The 19,653-nt window shown below is 42.7% G+C and overlaps 1 pseudogene; it reads right to left on the minus strand.

The window, feature by feature from the left end:
• Nucleotides 1-1,128: 1,128 nt before the first annotated feature.
• LOC147884661 (uncharacterized) overlaps nucleotides 1,129-19,653 on the minus strand; it is a 36,764-nt pseudogene continuing 18,239 nt past the window's right edge.

The following is a 19,653-nucleotide window of genomic DNA, read 5'->3' on the forward strand; positions in this document are numbered from 1 at the left end:
AAAAAAGAAGCACCAACATCTCCACAAAAAGCAGCATCACTTGGACCGATAAAGTTTTAGTTGGAGATGAAAATCCACAAGTAAGTTATCTCTTTTGTCATCTCATTTTTCCTTAATCTTAGGTGAAAAAGGTAATTGTATTATTTTGGTTTTTGCAGTTGAATGTCCAAGATGATCCTTACCTTCGAGGGCATGAAAGGGGAACTAAGAGATTAGGGCGGCTTACTAGCCTCTCCCACTATATCAGCCAGCTCTCTACTGCAAAGATTTTGGTTTTTCATCAACAATTGAGCAATGATGGGGAGGCCACAGTTTGGTTTTTCAAAGCTTTGTCTAGGTTTTTGGGTGGGCATGAAATGTTCCAACAAATAGAGAAGGTCATTTTGATTGAAATTTTTTTTGCTTATCACATTTTTGGCTACTATCCAGGCAGGGATTGCAGTAGGGTTGGATACTATCTTACATACACAGCATATGCTCATGCACATGGAATCGAGAGTACTTTGGGCCTAGATGTTCATGGAAAGCACCATCTTCTTAGATATAGAGAACCATCATTAGCAAGTGAAGGAATTCAAATTGGAGGAGCTGAACCAATCAAGCATGATAATCCATTAGTAAGTGAAGTGTTTCAAATGGAAGGAGCCGAATCAATTAAGCAAGACAATGCAAAAAAAGCAGAAGACAAGTGTGACATTGATACAGTAGAAGAATAGTTCACAAGTTTGGAAAGATATTGTACATTGCACAAGCAATATATACATTGTAATGGTTTTGTGTTACAAGTTTGTTTAAAATTCAGAGTCTATCTATCCACTTATGGTTTACAAAGATCTTTGAATGTCTCCACTCAGCGTTCTTCTCTGCAGCATTTGAGTTGTCCAAAATTTGATGCTTTCTTTGCTTTTGGGCCAAGGCAAAGGCTAACTTAATTTGTGAGGTGTTCACTTTTGTCTTGCAGCTCAGTCTTTATAGTACACCTCGATAAAACCATTGAAATACTTCTTTTAGGCTGTTTGCCTTCTCTCTTCCTCCAAAATGTTGTGTGTGTCGAAAGAAGGCATTACAGGCAGTGTAATGTGATTTCTCCATCCCTTGTGTGGACCAAATTTCTGGGCAACCATATTTTTAAATAAAATATGGAAGATGATTGTAGATAACATGCTACCATAAGAGCAAGTATTGTTATGGATAAAATTGTCTAAGGAAAAAGGCATTAATATGTGTGTGTGTTTGTATATGTGGCAATAGTATAATAAAATATGGTGTGCATAGGGCCCAGGGTTGAGGTGGCAGGGCATGACCATGTGCCACCCTTCCATGTAAGAGGACCCATAAGGTGTGTTGTACATAATCCATGGTAGTAATATTATAAAAGTTAAGGTGGCATGGCTCCTCCATGTGCCACCCCTCCACCTAGGCTGCATTTAGTGAGTTATGGCTCAAAGTCCATGGGAGAAGTAATATAAAATAGGTGGAGATGGATATTATATTGGGTTATTCCCTCCATATAGGATAGGCCCATGTGGGGGAGGTATAGAAGGTCCAAGAGAGCAAGTTAAATAATGGGGAAAGTAGGATGAGGTGGCAAGATTCCTTGTGCCAACCCTCCACTTGTCCTCCTAGAGGTTTGAACATATTATAAAATTGGGAAGAGACCAAGGGAGTATCATAGACTTGAGATATAGGGCTTGATTTATGTGGAAAATTGAGGCAAAGGGTTGTCACACACAATTGAGAGTGCGTAACCGCCTAGCCCACATGGGAGACTTTTCCACACACACCATGCATGTGGGAGGATGCATTAATTGGGAGAGACCCCCTCTTTTGGCTATAAAAGGAGGGGGCTATTCCTTGATTAGACATGCTGATTCTTGTAAAGCCACCTAGCTAGTACTTTGATATTTCCCTCTCATCCTTTCTTTCAAATAAAGCATGGTCCTCTTCCCTTGATGTCTCCATCTTTACATTCCTCCTCCTATCATGTACATGCTTCTCTTCCTCCCTCTCCCTTTCCCCTTGTGTCATAGTCTCCCTCTTCATTCCCTCCCCTTCTAATTCCTTTTCCCCTCCCATGATAACGTTTCTCCCTCATGATCTCCTTTCCTCTATGGCCCTCGAGCATCGCCATGCTTAGCCTCTAGCCTCTAGTCTTGATTTCTTTTCTAGCTAATAGAAATGGTGTGGCTACTGGGATCGAAATCTCCACGGCTAGTGGTGAATCTTCTACTCATACCGGTCGCATCTACAAAACTGTACCATCTGTGCTCCTTCTAAGCTACTGTGCGCGCATTCGATTTGCAAGTCTACTGTGTTCACCCACGTGACAGTTTTCTGGGCTGCTGCGTCTTCTAGTCGTGGATAGTTTTCTCGCTTCGTGCATCTACTGTGTTCACTCGCACGACAGTCTTCTGGGCTGCTACATCTTCTCAGTTGTTCTGAGTTTCTGCAAAACTGTAATAGCAGATCACGCACCCCTCTTCTCTTCTTCTTCTCCCTCTCTTTCTCTTTCTCTTCTCCTTCTCCTCTCCTCTCCTCTGTTTTTATTAAAGAGTAGGATTTGTACCCAATACCTCCCTCTTCACAAAAGGGAGATTTATCATTGGGCCAACAAGTTGGAAGTGATGAAAATGTAATGATTTCTTTTTATATATTGAAATCTCGAGAACTGTAACTCTCTAACCGTGGGGAGTTTGCTCTTGCTGTAAAAAGCAAAAGTACTTCATTTGATGTGCTCTATTCACATTTCTTGCTAGATCACCGATTTAGAACTTCTCCAAGTTCACTTCACGAACGCACGCCACACAAGGAGGGTGGATATTTATGTCACTTCTCGACACGTTTAAGGATTTGGTGCCTGGTCCTCCGTGCCTTATGGCTACCAATGCACGAGATCTCTTCCTTGATCTTCATGTCGACCTTCAACAGCTGATTGTCCAGTGCATTGTTCAAGGAGATGACAGGCGGAATGATACACCGTGGATGATTCATGGTGAAGAACTACTGATACGCTGGGAGAACTTTGATTTTACTTCCACTCATTGTGCGGTGATCAAACTACTTGCTGCTTCAGAGGTAATTAAAACGGTGTCCTTCATCAAAGGGTGGGATGCTCCCCAAGCTTGGGGGGAGATTTGGAACATCTGCTTGTTAATTCCTGTGGATAAGCTCGTCTTGAATGGTTTATTCTCAATCTCACTACAAAGTTTTCTAGGCCTCGGCTATGGTTGGTAATGTTTCGACCAAGGAATCCATTTGTACCTAATCAACCTTTTGTGCCTCATTTCGAGCTTCAAGTTGTAATTCTTTTTGGTTGAAAGATAAACTATCAACAAAGGATTGCAAGTTTATTTGGTGCTGAACGTTTGGCTCAAGTGTTGAATTCTCCCCACCCTCTCCTACCTATCTTGGACTATCGAGAAACTTGGGATGTCCGAATTTTAGTCTTGGTGTGATGACATCTTGGATCCTTCAATTTGATGGAGCTTACAAACCTTCGACCAAGGCTGCTGGCATGGGTGTGAAGCTCACTTCACCGGGTGGTGAGGAGTATTGTTACAGCAAGTCTGCACCTGCAAGTACTTGCAATCAAGCTGAGTACTCGACGCTCATTTTTGGGTTACAAAAGGCACAAAAACATCATGCCAAGCAACTTGAAGTGCAAGGAGATTCTCAACTAGTGTGTGAACAAGTTAGTGGAAGGTAGAAGGTCCATAGCAAAGGCTTGGTTCCATGACATCAACAAGCATTGGAACTTTGCAACCAATTTGAAGAGGTAAAAATTTAGCATATCCCTCGAGCTCGAAATCTAGTTGCTGATTTCTTGGCACGTGAAGCTTGTACTTCAATCACGCATGACGCGAGTGGAAGCACCACCCCAACAAAGCCGCAAGCCACGAAGGAGGGTGATCATTTGTAGGGAATGCAAAGGTTGTGGTCATCATGAAACTAAGTGTTGGGCATACTTGATATGAGTTCATCGACTTCGGAAGATCATCAGGAAGGTCCTCAAGGACATTGCTCAAAAGAAGGATGCCAGACCGCACACCCCTTGAAGAAATAGCATGGCGACTACAAGAACTAGAAGAAGCTGAAGGTGATGTGCAAGCTCTCCAACTGTTGACATTTGTCATGGCATTCTTGTTTGCCTTGATGAACAACCTCATGCAGCGCCGCGTCTCTAACCCTTGCTTTTAAAGATGGATGTGATATCATGAGGGTTGGTCCTTTTAAGATTGTCTATGTGCTATTCTATGCTGAAATTCTTCTCGTGTAGTATTTCACAATACACCAGTCACACCCTACCTTGCCTGTGTGCTTTGTGGATGTATCTTCACCCGATTTTTAGTTCAAGCTTCCTCTTTCTATTGTTTGTCCATAGATAAGCCTCGTCTTTCCACTCTCTTTTCCATCTTCCAAGCATGGCTGACATTCCCGTGTTTTGTGGACGAGTGGAAGAAAATCCAAATGAGTATCTTGTGGCCTTCAAGCACCGTTGTGTTTCTCTCAACTTTCTTACTGAAGACAGATGGCTGTTGGTTCGTCCCACATTTCTAGAGGGTTTGGCTCAAGTGTAGTATGAGAAGCAGGCCAAAGATGTTCACCAAAGCTGGCCAAGGTTGACAGCAGCAATGATTGAGTATTTCAACAAAGAAGAGGAGCCGGAGAATGTGTACCTGTAGGTGGCAAACTTGAAGCAGTCAGAAGGTGAGACAGCGCGTCAATATGTGGATCGAGTGGCCGTGCTCTTGGACCGTTTAATTGCCACACAGGAGGACAATGCCAAATTTCGAGCTGGAATGACTCAACATGTGCTGGGCTACCTTGTAGTAGGAGCAAGTGATGAATTCCACCTCAAGCTTAAATGGGAGAATCCAGAAACTATGGTGCTAGCACATGAGATTGCTCAAAAGTTTGATAAAGTTCAGTATGACCCTGCTTCAAAGAAGACGAATGTCCCTCCGCAACCCCCTCAATTCCTGCAACAACAACCTGGGGGGTCTAACTCAAGGGCATACCCCCACCCCTCATCAAGGATGTATCCACTGCCTCCACCTCATATGTGTGGTCCTCCCTTAGATGCTTACCCTCAACAAGGTGTATACTCTCACCCTCCGCCTCGAAGATTTCCCCAGCCTCACCCACGAGCCCCCCTCCTTTCTACTCCCTCGGCCCCTCCACCTAAAGAGGCCCCCCCTGCAATAGAACCTGGAGTCAATGACCTAGCCAAGGCCCTGAATGATCTTCAGCTTGAGATGGTGGGCATCAGAAATCAAGCCAACCACCCTCCAAGAGACCGTGCTAATGTTGTATGCTATGAGTGCCACCAGAAGGGTCATTATCACACGGAATGCCCCAATATTCCAAGGTGAATCTTCTAAGTGAGTCTGGCACTGAGGATTCTGATGTAGAGATCCTTAACCTCAAGGAAAGAAGTCGTACCACCTCGGACCCCTCTCCAAACCATGGACCGGGCCACCCTAGGAAGAAGGTGTCCTTCTCAGAGCCCTCAGATGCTGAAATGGCAGACCCACCAATAGAGAAGACTAAAAGATCCCGCAGGAGTAAGTGGTCGCCCTCGGATTTTCCCATCGGCTCAAGGCAAGAAGACTATTCGGTCGTTCAAGACCTTGCTCATCATTCTTTGAGCATCACGCTCCCTCAACTAATAGCATTAAGCCCTAAGGTGAGACGTGAGCTACAGCAAGGGCTCTCAACAAGGAGGAACAAGAAAAAGGGAAAGGTAAGAGAGGTATCTTCTATCTTTGAAGAAATTGATCAGCACCCACACACAGTCGATGTCATCATAGATAATTATCGTGTCAAAAATGTGTGTGTTGATGGGGGAGCTGCATGTAATATCATGGTGCCCCGAATCATGAAGAAATTGAATTTGAAATGTACAAGGCGTTCCTCCACTCGAATCAAGGTAGCAGATGGTCGATGACTTGCCACCCTGGGAGTCATTGAGGATTTGCCCATCACTGTCAATGGGTTGACCACCACTGTTAATTTCTATGTAGTGGACATTGAAGATATAGGCAGGAGTTACCCAGCCATACTCGGGAGACCATGGTTGAGAAAGAGTGATGCAATCAGCTATTGGAAGACAGGACACATGTCTTTCGGTGCTTCTAAGGAGAAGATCCTGGTGCAACCCGGTGCCATGGAACCAGAAGAAGAAGAGGAGCAAGACAGTGATACTCTCTCATCCTCGGTGTTTGAATCAATGGAAGAATCAGACAGGGGGGAGGAATTCTCAGAGGAGAAAGTTTACATGATGGGGGTGTCTCCGACCCCGCCATCTGCAGAAAAGGTAACAGCTAGTCCTCAACAACTTGAGTCTATGCTTTCCCCAGACCTCACTCCAAGTGAGAAAGATGAGTTCCTAGAAATGTTCAAAGATTTCCCTGACCTCTTTGCAACTAGCTACCACCACCTTTGCCATGTGACTGCCATAGAGCACAAGATAGAGCTGAAGCCTAATGCGAAGCCTGTGGCTCAGAAGTATCGGAGATTAGGGCCCTTGCAGACGGATGCTTTGCGCTCAGAGTTACAGAAGCTTGTAGAGGCTGGGTTTATTGTTCCGGTTCACAATACTGAATGGGTTTCACCAGTGGTAGTCACCCCAAAGAAAAACAACAAGTGGCGGGTTTGCATCAACTATAAGAAACTCAATGCAGCCACCAAGAGGGATCATCATCCTCTACCCTTTCAAGACCTCATTCTTGAGAAGGTAAGTGGTCATGAGATATATACTTTCTATGATGGTTACTCTGGGTTTTATCAAATCAGAATTGCCGAAGAAGATGTGCTTAAAACCACATTTGCCACACCCTGGGGGACATTTGCATTCAAAGTAATGCCATTTGGCCTCACCAATGCTCCTGCTACCTTTCAAAGATTTATGCAGATGGTGTTTGCTCCTTATTTGGGGGATTTCTTGGAGGTGTTTTTAGATGATTTTTGTATATTCTCGTCACGTAAGGAGCATGTCATGAAGGTTAGGTTGGCCTTCCAAAGGGTCAATGATGCAAACAACAGTCTCAACCTTGAGAAATGCATCATTGGAGCCACTCAAGGGAGGTTATTGGGACATATTGTCTCATTCAAAGGCGTCAAGCTTGACCCCGAGAAGGTAGAAGCTATCCTCAAGCTCTCCCCACCAACAACAAAACGTTAGGTACGCTCATTTGTCAATCTAGCAGGATACTATCGCCGCTTCATTGATCAATATGCTGCTTTGACACGACCCATGACTATGCTATTAAAAGATGGGGTTGATTTCTCTTGGGATGAGGATTATGATCATGGGTTTGCACAAATCAAGAATGATCTGGCTTTAGAACCCATTCTACACAATCCAAATTGGTCAAAGACTTTTTATATCAATCCTGGGTTTGGTAAGCACACTCTCGCAGGTATTCTTCTCTAGCAAGGGGAGGATCGGTTCATGTATCCCGTTCGATTTGCTTCTCGACAATTGCTCGACACTGAGTCATGCTATTCAGAGGCTGACAAGCATGCGTTGTCTTTGGTGTTTTGCATTGAGAAATTTAAGCATTATGTGGCTGGAAAGTCCTTCATTATACTCACTAGTACTGGTCTTGCAAAGCAGGTTCTTCAATCACCAAATCCCATGGGCCGGTTGGCCAAATGGCTGGCAGTTCTACAAAAATATGATTTTTCTTTCAAAATTGTAAAAGGGGGTTGTTCTAACTTGAAGAATGCTTTGATTGATTTAGAGGAGTGCCTTGATGTAACCCTTGTAGCGGCCATAGAAGTTGGGGATCCATGGTATGGTGGTATCTATAGGTTTTTGAGTACTTTCTCCTTTCCTCCAGAAAGTACTAGCTATGAGAGAAAGAAGATCCGCAGAGATAGTAGGCGCTACACCCTCCTTGATGGGGTGTTGTACCATCAAGGCATGGATGGGGTACTAAGACGGGCCATTGATGCAGATGAAGTGCCTAAGGTATTGAAGCATTATCATGATGGATTTTGTGGAGGCCACTATGCCAGTGACTATACAACTAAGAAGATTTTACATGCTGGATACTATTGGCCGACCTTGTTCAAGGATGTCACTTTATATTGCAAAACCTGTGAACCATGCCAATTCTTTGGTAGGAAGGATTTGCGTCCTAAGCAACATCACTCAGTGATGTCCATCTATCTGTTTTAGAAGTGGGGAATAGATTTTGTTGGGCCCTTGCCCATGACTACTCGCAAAAAGAAGTATCTTTTGGTAGCCACTTAGTATGTCACTAAGTGGGCTGAAGCTATCGCCCTCCCCACTGCAAATGGTAAGGCAGTTTGAAATTTCATATTTGAATGTATTTGCACAAGGTTTGGGACACCCATGGAGATTGTCTCTAACCATGGGAGTCCATTCTTAAATGAAGCAGTGGAGTTACTCATGGATCGCATGGGTATTGATCATCACACTTCTAGGATTTATTATCCAGCATCCATGGGTCAAACAGAGTGAACCAATGGCTTCCTTTGTAAAACCATGGGAAAAATGGCCATAGGGAATAGGAGCCAGTGGGATCAAAAGGTCACTGAAGCCATGTGGGCTTACAACATCACTCATAAAACATCTACAGGTCACACTCCTTTTGAGTTAGTGTATGGTACTGAGGCCGTTTTACCACTAGAGATAGAGATTCTAGTTTTGAGATTGGAACAAGAACAGAGGATGACAGAAGATGAACATGTAGAGGCCAGATTGGTACAACTTGAGAAGTTAGATGAAACCCGATGCCTTGCACTACACCAAACAGAGATCCAAAAGAATCGACAAAAGGCCCACTTGGATGCTAAGATTTGCAAGGAATGGGAAAGACACTTTGCTGAGGGGGATGTTGTGCTATGCTTTGATAATAGATTGGACCACCAAATGGATAAGAAGTTTCTGCCACTGTGGACTGGCCCATACAAAGTCATCAAGGAACATAGCAATGGGTCTGTACAAGTTCAGGAGCTGCATGAACCATATGGCAAGAAGGTGATCAACAAGCGTTACCTCAAGCCTTTCTTTGTGTGTGATGGACCCAGGAATGGAAATGTTGTGCATTCCCTGCCTGGGGGGGGGAACTATTATGGATAAAATTGTCTAAGGAAAAAGGCATTAATATGTGTGTGTGTTTGTATATGTGGCAATAGTATAATAAAATATGGTGTGCATAGGGACCAGGGTTGAGGTGGCAGGGCATGACCATGTGCCACCCTTCCATGTAAGAGGACCCATAAGGTGTGTTGTACATAATCCATGGTAGCAATATTATAAAAGGTAAGGTGGCATGGCTCCTCCATGTGGCACCCCTCCACCTAGGCTACATTTAGTGAGTTATGGCTCAAAGTCCATGGGAGAAGTAATATAAAATAGGTGGAGATGGATATTATATTGGGTTATTCCCTCCATATAGGATAGGCCCATGTGCGGGAGGTATAGAAGGTCCAAGAGAGCAAGTTAAATAATGGGGAAAGTAGGATGAGGTGGCAAGATTCCTTGTGCCAACCCTCCACTTGTCCTCCTAGAGGTTTGAACATATTATAAAATTGGGAAGAGACCAACGGAGTATCATAGACTTGAGATATGGGGCTTGATTTATGTGGAAAATTGAGGCAAAGGGTTGTCGCACACAATTGAGAGTGCGTAACCGCCTAGCCCACATGGGAGACTTTTCCACACACACCATGCATGTGGGAGGATGCATTAATTGGGAGAGACCCCCTCTTTTAGCTATAAAAGGAGGGGGCTATTCCTTGATGAGACACACTGATTCTTGTAAAGCCACCTAGCTAGTACTTTGATATTTCCCTCTCATCCTTTCTTTCAAATAAATCATGGTCCTCTTCCCTTGATGTCTCCATCTTTACATTCCTCCTCCTATCATGTACATGCTTCTCTTCCCCCCTCTCCCTTTCCCCTTGTGTCATAGTCTCCCTTTTCATTCTCTCCCCTTTTAATTCCTTTTCCCCTCCCATGATAACGTTTCGCCCTCACGATCTCCTTTCCTCTATGGCCCTCGAGCGTCGCCATGCTTAGCCTCTAGCCTCTAGTCCTAATTTCTTTTCCAGCTAATAGTATCAATGAAAGAAACAAATGCAAAAAGCACAATGAAAGAAAGAAAACTTTGATAGTTACCATATAATGAGTAATGTTGCATGATGTCCAAGCCTCTTTCATAGACTTTCCAAATGTTTTCACCTCTTCCTCAAAAACTTGGTAATCATTCTTTGTCCATGTCTTTTTGTCACAAAAAATGAAGAGTTTGTCCAATGACTTCCAAACCTCTGCTTTGATAGTCTATGCTTTTCCTTCAGCCTCATGATCTTTAACAACATTATGGACTTGCTTCCATAATCCATAGTTTATCCTTGAAAGTGTTGTGCATTTCTTCACTTGCTTTTTTTTGTTTGTTGTCTGGGATAAAAATCTCCTTGCCTTGACACCACCAATAGATGGCTTGATTGGTAACTCTTTGCCATTTGTAGATTTTTTCAAATCCTTTGTTATATGAACATCGCCTCCATGGAGACCCATATCAGACAACACTTTCTCCAATGCTTGTGAAGATAGTGGGAGAGAAGGAAGGAGTCTCACTTGTGGCTTTCTCACATACACAATGGGGGAATACACACAAAAGTGGAGGCTGAAAACAGTTTTCCTCTTCTTAGTTGTGAAAGCCAAAAGAACTCTCGTATAAAGAAATAGAAGAACCCTATATGTGGGTCTCAAACCAAACTCAGCTAACTAAGGTGGCATACTAACTGAGCCACGAACTAGAGTACATAAGGATAGCTATCATCCAGCTATTATTCAACGGCGGTGTACCAACCGCATCTACAGCTAACAAGTCGGTGACATAAATGCACAACAGTCACCTTGGCATATCATGAGTGGATCTCGATATCTCAACACTCCCCCTTGAGCTCAATCCCAATTCCTACACACCAAGCAGGTCTCTGAACTTGCGTGGCTTCTCTGCATCCAATGCCTTCGTGAATACGTCAGCTACCTGATCCTCTGTGCTGACATAAACTAGATCAATAAGACCTAGTAAAACCTTCTCCCACACATAGTGATAATGCACCTCAATGTGCTTTGTTCTAGCATGATAGACTGGGTTATTTGCCAAGTGTATACTGCTCATGTTGTCACAATAAATGACAACTGGCCCATCTGTAGACTGAGGCATATCATAAAGTAGCTTATGCAGCTAAGCTACCTCACATGCAGCCATTGCTGCACCCCTGTACTCAGCCTCTGTGCTCGACAAGGCAACTGTAGGCTGTTTCTTGCTACTCCAAACTCCAAGTGATTGCAGTACTCCTAAAAGAGAACACATATCCACTGGTAGATCGTCTATCAGAAATACTACCAGCCCAATCAGCATTAGTGTATCCATGCAACTATATTTGAACCCCAGCCTCATAAAATAGTCCATACTGCAATGTGGACTTCACATACCTAAGTATGCGTCTAGCCGCATCCAAATGCGGTTTCCTTGGAGCCTGCATAAACTGACTTACCAATCCAACAGCATAGCTCAAATCTGGCATGGTAATAGTCATATAAATCAAACTTCCTACTATGCATCTGTACATAGTAGGGTCTTCTAAAAGCTCACCTGCATCTACGCTCAGCTTCACATTCTGCTCCAAAGGAACTGAAATAGGCTTATAGCCTGTCATCCCATATTTGGACAACATGTCCAATCCATACTGCCTCTGCAAGAGCCGTATCCCACTTGGTGATCTAATCACCTCAATGCCCAAGAAATAATGTAGCTCTCCCAAATCATTCACCTCAAACTTTTGCTTCAATAGCATTTTCACATGAAGGATATCTTCATCACTATCACCTGTGATGATCAAATCATCAACATAAATGACAAGCAGCATAATACCTTTCTCTATTTTTCTCACATAAAGTGAGAAATCTGCCTTGGAAATATGAAAGCCAATAGTGATAAGATACTATCCTATCTTGTCAGACCATGCTCTAGGTGCTTGCTTCAAGCCATACCGAATAGAGAGAACTTTTAAGGCTTTGAAAGAAAGAAAGGGGAAGAGACACTTAAGAGAGAGAGAACCTGAAGTGACCTTCATTACAAATAGAGTGAGAATCCACTCCAACACTACAAACACAAGGGAGAAGAAGAGGTTTCATACATACAAGAGGGAGCGGAAGCTCCAAAACTACTCATAGAGAGAGAATAAACTAGAGAGAGATGGACTCAAGAGTCTACATAAGAGAATATCTACAAGAGGGAGAGAAGGCTCATGGAAGAGGCTTGGGGAGACTAGAGCCACAGCAACATGAGGCCTAATGGTGGAAGAGATTGATGAACAAGGGAGAGGAGGGCTCCTTTTATAGAGAGTTTGTTACCCTCCTTTACCCATTTACAATTGCTGCCTGTAGATTCCTTTCCCCATCAATCACATAAGCACGTATGTCACCATCCATGTCCTTTTTGGCTACTCTTGCCATGTGTCCCATCACAAGATGCTCAAGACTCTTAAAATATTGAGAAAGTCAAGAGTCTCCTCACATGGAGCCCATAGGGACCCTCTCTTTTCCACATGTCCACATCCTCCTTATTCCACATAGGAGTTCTAGAAGGATTGCTCTTGACTTCACACTCCTCCACATGCCTTCCACATGCCTGGCATGTGGCCTCTCTTATATTATTGGAACACAAGGACATGAGCCCACATCTTTATATGACTCACTCTTCCTATTTTCTAAAAAACTCCATAATATCCCATACACAAATAACTCTCACCCCATACCAAGGTATTTATAATTCATACCTATGGTATTTACAACGAGCCGTTCCACTCATCCTCTCCATCCCATACAATATCATAGAAAATAAAAATAAGTGAGACCGCTAGGCTATCACTTGATACTCAAACTCTTATCAAACATAGAGAAAAACAATACCAATGCCAAATTAAAAATATCAATTTTTGGCGTCACATCTTTCCCCCCCTAGCAGATCCTCTCTAGTATAGAGAGGGTCTATTGGCCCTCAAGGTGGTCGAGCATAGAAGAATTTAAGGCGATACTCATTGGTGCATCCAGGTATCACCATGCCATCAACCTCCTCAAGCTGATAGGTTCCATTCGTGAACTTTTTGACTCGATATGGTCCCTCCCATCGACCGATAAACTTTTTGTCTAGCCGCTTGTCCAGACAGCTATCAAATCTCATTACCAAATCTCCTTCTGCAATATCTTTCTTCTTGTATAATTTGGTGTCAAAATGGGCCTTGCGCCTTTTTTTGAGAAGATTCCAAGTTTTGTAAGGCCTATAATCTGCATTCATCCAAGGCTTCTAGCTGTACCAAGCCTTGAGCATAGGCATCCTCCTATCCTTCTATTCTTGCAACAGTTGTGCGAAGACTATGTATCTCCAATTCAATGGGTAAAATGGCTTCAATTCCATACACTAGTTGGAATGGTGTAAACCCAATAGCTAGCTTGTGTGTGGTCCTGTAAGCCCATAAAACTTCTGCCAAGTGCCTATCCCAATGCCTTTTCTTGGTGTCAACAAGCTTTCCATTGAATTGCAACAATCCATTTGTTTTCTCAACCAAGCCATTACATTAGGGATAGTATGGTGTGGACATGCTATGATTTATCTTTAGCTTATGCACCACATCTTCAATTAGTTCATTTCTAAAAGAGGTTCCTCCATCAGTGAGAATTTCCAAAGGACAACCAAAGCGTGAACAAATTTGATCAAAGAGAAATTTTGCAACTGTACTTGCCTTGCTATTGACTATGGCCTTGGCCTCTGCCCATCGAGTTGCATAATCTGTGGCCACCAATAAATAATGCTTGCCTTGAGATGAGTGAGGGAGTGGTCCCACAAAGTCCAACCCCCACCTCTCAAATGATGCATATGCTGGAATAGGCTTTAAGGGCCCAGGAATCAACTATCGCCTTCCAAACTTTTGGCATACTTTACAACTTCGTCGACACCATTCATATACATCCTTATGGAGGCGTGGCCAAAAGTAACCTGCATTAAGAATTCTCCTAACTGTGCTTGATGAAGCAAAATGACCAGAGCATTCATGACACATTTCTAGGATTCTCCTAGTCTCCATGGGATGAACCACCCGCCGGAACACCTTGTCTTTTCCCAATTTATAAAGAATGTCATCAACAATAGTATAGGGACAAGCCTTCCTTACCAATCTTTGCTTCTGTTGTGGAGTTAACCCTCGAGGAAACATGCCTTCTTCCACATATTGCTGAACATCTTACAGTTTTGGCCATCCAATGTCTACCAAAGAAACCACCCCCCGGTCTTGTACTACAATGGCTTGAGTAGCTAATTCATCTGCCCTTTGATTTTCTTTTTTGTTTATATGAACAAACTTGCAAAAATCAAACTGACTACATAGTGCCATAGCCTTTTGATTAAGCTCCTTCAAATGAGGACTTCTTGTCTTGTAATGCCCTTGCATTTGCTTTATAATAAGCTGAGAATCTCCTCTTACTTCCAATTCTTTAACTTGACTTTGAAGACAACCCTCCAAACCAAGAATCAAAGCATTATACTCAGTTGCATTGTTAGTTGTGATACCTAGAAGCTCTTGTCCTCTTGCCCATACCTCTCGACCTTCAGGATTCATCAAGACTCCTTGTTGGCATGAAGGACTAAAAGCCCCATCAAAATACAAAATAAAAGCTGTTGGTGGTGTATCCCTTTCATCTTTAATGTTCTCCTTCCATTTCTTTTCTTCTCCTAGATCCTCCCGTCCTGTGAGCAAATCTACCATAGTGGACCTAGTGGTATTTTCAGTGACAAAAGAGAAAGAGAACTCTTGAAGCTCTGACAACCATTTTGCAAATCTCCCCCCAGGATTAGGCTTGCGAACTAGATATGCTAATATAGATTGAGAGGTAAGGAAGAAAAATGGTCGAGGTAATAAATAGGAGCGAAACTTTCTGACGGAAAACACCAAAGAGAGAGCTTGCTGCTCCATTTCTTCATACCTTGTTTCCACATCTGTAAGCTATCGGCTGGCATAATAGATGGGTTGCATTCTACCTGCCTCTCCTTTTTGTAGCAATACAACACCAACTGAATGCAAAGATACACTTGGATTTACATAAAAGTCAGGGGGCTTCAATATTGGGCCCTTACTCATGGCCTCCTTAAGTTGCTGGAAAGACTCTTGTTGCTCCACACCCCATTGGAAAGAAACTCCTTTTCTTGTCAACAAGTTCATGGGATGCACTATCTCTATGAAATCATCACAAAAGCATTGATAATACTTGCTCTTTCCTATAATTCTGTGAACACCAGTGACACTCTTAGGACTTGGCAATGCCATGATTGCTTGAACCTTGTCAGGATCCATTTGCAGGCATTCTTGAGACACAATATGCCCCAACAAGACTACTTTTATTTGAGCCAAATGACACTTGCTAGGATTTAGACACCCTTTTGCTTCATCAATCCTAGCTAAGGCCATCTTTAACTTCTCCATGTAATCTATGCACCGAGAATAAATGCAAAAATCATCCAAAAACACCGTATGAACTTTCCCAAGTAAGGCTCTAGGACTTGACTCATGAACCTTTGAAATGTAGCTGGTGCATTGGTCAACCCAAAAGGCATCACTCTGTAAGCAAAAACTCCCCAAGGTGTGACAAATGATGTTTTCTTTTGATCTTCCTCCTGAATACGAATTTGAAAGTACCCAGAATACCCATCACATATAGAATACATCTCATGCCCTACTACTTGGTCTAGTATTTCATCTTGGAATGGCAAAGGAAAATGATCCCTCTTAGTGCATGCATTCAAAGGACAAAAGTCCACACAAACTCGCCACTTATTTCCTTTCTTTGGTGTGACAACTACATGAGATATCCATTCTGAATCATCAACAGGAAAGATGAATCCCGCCTCAAGTAGTTGTGTTACCTCTTTCTTTAGTGCCTCAGCTTGGATCACCCCCAATCGCCTTAAGCGTTGCACAACTGGCTTGCTTTTTGGCTTCAACTCAATCTTGTGCTTCATGAGAGAGACTGGTTGAACCTGTGAATAGCTTGTTGCAAAGAGACATGGAAAATCATCTAGCATATCCAAGTACTAGAGCTTCTCACTACCTGATAGAGAATCACCAAGAAGCTCTTCATTGCGTTGGTGTCATTTAGTGTGCTCCACATCCTCCACATGAAGTGTCTCTATAGGATCTTCTTGCACCACCACCTTGTTCCTTCGTGACTCATCCTGATCAGCACCAAGACAAAGACCAAAGGCCACTCCTTCCACCTCACCCTCTGAGTTGGACTCCTTGGAGCTACACCCTGTCTCTTCTTCTTCATCGGTACTCTCTGATGTTGAAGACTCCTCCTTGACAACTTCCTTTTTGTAGCTTCTGATGTTGTAGTGCTCCTTCTTATCATTTCCCTACAAAATCAATTCTCTAATATCCCACTTTTGAACAGCCTTCACCTTGCGTAGCCAAGGCCTTTTCAAAATCAATGGATAGGCACATGCATCTGGCTTGGTAGGGATCACCTGAAAAGTAGTCGGCACAGAAATTCCACATACATCCACCTCTAGATTCTTCACAACTCCCAAGGTCTTAACCCTAGTGTTGTCAGCCAATTTGATGCGATAAGGAGAGGTAGTACTAGAGTATTTTAAATCAACATCTATCATGGTCTTCTCACTCATGACATTAATCAATGCACCTCCATCAATGTACACATTAGAAATCACTTGACCATCAATGATCACATCAACCATAGGTACATCATCACCAACATCTATATCTACCTTTTGAACAATAGGAATGGCACTTTTCTTCTTTTTCTTCTTTGACACTCTTGTGCTTGCTAGTTTTCCCCATTCCTTCCGTAGTTTTGGAGACAAAGCAAGTAATTGACCAAAGGTGATATGAGCTTCCTTTTCTTTAAGGTCGGACAAGAAGTCATAGCTTCCAATTCCTTGTCCTAAAGGAAAGTCTGACTGGCTAATTCTCCTTCTAGATGCCTTCTTTTTCTTACTATGGTGTTCCTCTTCCTGATGTTCCTCATCTACTTCTTCCTTGCTTTCTTCTTCTTCTTTTGCTTTACCACGCCCCCGTTTAGCCATCATTACCTCTCTTTCCTCATCCCCTGAAGAAGCTTCTAACAAGGATACTTGATTTTCTTCTTTCTTTCTCAATCTAGGACACTCGGGGCGATAGTGACCTTTTTCATTACATTCATAGCAAGTGACCCCACTCCTATCTCGAGGCCTATCTTCACTCTTTGGTGCACTAGGTTGTCGTGCATTAACCAAATGAAATTTCAAATCAGCAAACTCTGCCATCAATTGGGAGATATTATGATCTAACGAGGAGTGCCCATTACCTCCACCTTAGAAGTTGAAGCTGTTGAAGACACAAAAGAGGATTCGATCTTTAGAGAAGCTTCTTTCTTGGTCGCAATGCGAAGTGCCTCCACGTATGTTGTTGGATCTTTACTCATTACTTTTGAGCAAAGATGAGGCTCCAAAGCCATAACAAATTTGCTCATCTTTAAGTGCTCCATCCCTGAGAGACTTTGAGGGGCCGATGATGTAGATGCCACAGCTCGCAAAGCTGCCCTTTCATACTTTGTCCATAAAGTTTCATATCGGATTGCCAATGCCAACTCACCCTCTCCTTGATAGAACCGGTCCAACTGCAACATCAAAGCATTTGGCGACTCCACTACCCCAAATCTCTGCTTCATTGCTGCCAACACTTGGTCCCAGTCCTCCTTGGTAGAGTCTGGCAAGGTCTCATGCCAACTCAAGGCTATACCTTCAAGAAAATTAGGCAAGATCTCTGCCCGATCCTTCATGGACCATTTAGAAAGCTGGCATCCTCGAATAAAATCTCAAAGATAAGACTCCGGGTCTTCCCCTTGGGTCCCTCGAAACACTGGAATCTTCACCATGATGAAACACAAAAAGGAAACACCAAGATCCAAATAATATCCCAAACAAGATCCCACATAGCCTTAGTATACCAAGACTAACTTATTATGCATAAACACTTATTGAAAACCCTCCACAATGTGATCCTCAACAAAATCTTCAAAAATAAGTGACCAACCAGCACCATGAAAACATTGTGTATACATGCATTCTAGAATCACCCTTCTCACAATAGGAAGTGCACATAAAAGCTTCAAGATATTGTACTCTTCATCATTTGCATAGCAAAAGAAGTTGAAAGCATTAAGAATCACCACTCCACTATTATAGTCGAAAACTACCCAAAGACTCAACTCTTCTTCACACCAAGCTGCTAGTGCATGGAACAATTCCCAATCTATCATTGTGCCTGCTGCCGGTGTTGTTGATTCACCAACATATTCAACAGTGCAAACATAAAGGATATGATCATGGTGACTGTGCGAATAGCTTGAGCATCACCTTCACAATCTTCAAGTTCTCTTAAACGGGTTGCAATCTCTTCTAACGGAGTTCTTCCAGGCATCTTCTTTATCTCATCAAAACACATGCCTGTTCTAGGCATAACATGCAATCAAGTACACCCGAGACCTTTTATAAGGTGGGATGAATCCAATACCAAATGTACCCGGCATCTCCACCAAAAGATGTGACATGAAGTTGGGGGTAATAAACTTCACGCACCTCTTCACTTCCTGCTGCTTTCGAACTGACTGAGAAAGATATTTATCATTGAGAATGGGACATTAGAAAGAAGCTTTTATGCCAAAATACCACACCATACTTTCCTCCCTCAGATGAGAATGAAGATGGTAACACCCCAAGTGATGTTGTAATCAAGCATAGGGAGAAGGAAAGGATCAGCAGAGGCCATAATCTCAGCGAGCCGGTCTATGCCAAAGAGAAGAGCGATACATTGTTGAAAGAAGATCTTGAGGCTCAACATGACATGAACTGATATATATCAAGGAGTTTGAAGGGGCTGATTAGGTCGGCGGATGGGTAGATTCCGAGGAAACATTGCACCTCCTTCATAGACACCTTTACACTTAGCTCAAAACACTCTACAAACTGTCATTAGACACAGAGGCCTATAACTTTCAGTAGAGACATGATATCAAAGATTCAAGAACATAAAGAGATACAACTTAATATGAGCTTTGCGCTGATATAAGTTTCATTGAAAACAGACAGACGGTTGAAGAGATATGGACAGTTTACTAGAAGGGGGTAAATACTATCATGAAAACAGACTATCAAACACAGAAAATCATAACTTTTTACAGCAATATTTGATTCAAGATCTGATTACATACAAACATGCGCCTTAAAAAGAGCTTCGTGATGATATATGTTTCATAAGAAACAGAGAAGCGGCCAAAAAGTTATGGATAGTTTACTAGACGGGGGTAAAAACTATCATGAAAACAGGCTGTCAGACACAGAGAATCATAACTTTTTACACCGGTATTTGATTCAAGATCTGTTCACATACAAACATGCGTCTTAAAGAAAGCTTCGTGCTAATATAAATTTTATTAAAATCAGACTATCGAGCAGAAAGTTATGAGCAAAATACTAATAGGGGTCAAACTATCATGAAAACTGCCCTTCACCCATGCTAATTTCGCCTGAGCAAGATGCTCCCTCAAGACTCCACCTT

The sequence above is a fragment of the Dipteris shenzhenensis genome, chromosome 26 (assembly GCF_047967505.1).
Source record: "Dipteris shenzhenensis isolate YYH24624 ecotype China chromosome 26, Dip_SZ_1.0, whole genome shotgun sequence".
In the NCBI taxonomy this organism is placed as follows: domain Eukaryota; kingdom Viridiplantae; phylum Streptophyta; class Polypodiopsida; order Gleicheniales; family Dipteridaceae; genus Dipteris; species Dipteris shenzhenensis.